General features: G+C 30.8%; 1 protein-coding gene across 2 annotated transcripts in view; it reads left to right on the plus strand.

Moving 5' to 3' along the window:
• Window positions 1-1,071, plus strand: part of RERG (RAS-like, estrogen-regulated, growth inhibitor) — a 183,056-nt gene that overhangs the window by 177,849 nt on the left and 4,136 nt on the right. The gene's annotated exons all lie outside the window — the stretch shown is intronic.

Here is a 1,071-nt window from a genome sequence, read left to right on the forward strand (position 1 = left end):
TAGTCAAGAAAGCCTGTTACTGGTGTAAGGTTAGATACATAGATCTATGGGACAGACTAGAAAGATAAAAAATAGAACAAGATTTATATGATCCATTGATTTTTGACAAATGTACCAAGATAAATCAATGGAAAAAGAATATTCTCTTCAATAAATGGTGCTAGAGCAATTGAATATCCATATGCAAAATAAACAAATGAATAAACCTAAGCCCATACTCACACTGTGTACAAAAGTTAATTCTGAATAGATCATTGACCTACAGGTAAGAGCTAAAACTGTAACACTTTCACAAGAAAACATAAGAGAAAATCTTTGTGATCTTGGCTTAGGAATTTTTTACAAAGAGCACAAATTAAGAGCAAAATTAAAAGTGTATTCTTTAAAAGACATTAAGAAAATGCAACGTAGGCAGAGTAGGAGAAAATACATGGAAAACATATTTTATGAAGAACTTATTTCTAGAATACTTAAAGAATTCTTAAAGCCCAATATGACAATCCAGTTAAAAAACTGAGCAAAAGTTTTGAATAGACAATTCACTAAAAAGATATGCAAATGGCAAATAATATGCAAAAAGATGCTCAACATCATTAGACCTTAGGGTAATGTAAATTAAAACCACGATGTATTATCAATACACACCCATTAGAATGGCTAAAATTCAAAAAGACTGGCGATATACAAATGTCTGTGAAGATGCCTGCATTCTAGAACTCTCATACATAGCTGATAGTAATGTAAAATGGAACAGTCACTTTGGAATATAAACTTAAACATATACTTCACACACAACTCAGCAATCCTGTTCCTAAACATGTTCCGAGAGAAATGAAAATATGTCCACGTAAAGACCTGTCTGTTGATGTTTACAGCAATTTTATTCATAATCACCAAAAACTGGCCACAACTTCACTTACCATCATGGATGAATGAATAAACATATTATGGTATATCTCTTCCACGAAATATTATCAATAAAAAAAGAACAAACTACTGGATGAATATCAAAGCATTATTCTGAGTTAACAAAAAAAGCCAAACCAAGATGCTACATAAATCATAAGATAA

The sequence above is a fragment of the Propithecus coquereli genome, unplaced genomic scaffold (genome assembly GCF_000956105.1).
Source record: "Propithecus coquereli isolate 6110/MARCELLA unplaced genomic scaffold, Pcoq_1.0 Scaffold78, whole genome shotgun sequence".
In the NCBI taxonomy this organism is placed as follows: Eukaryota; Metazoa; Chordata; class Mammalia; order Primates; family Indriidae; genus Propithecus; species Propithecus coquereli.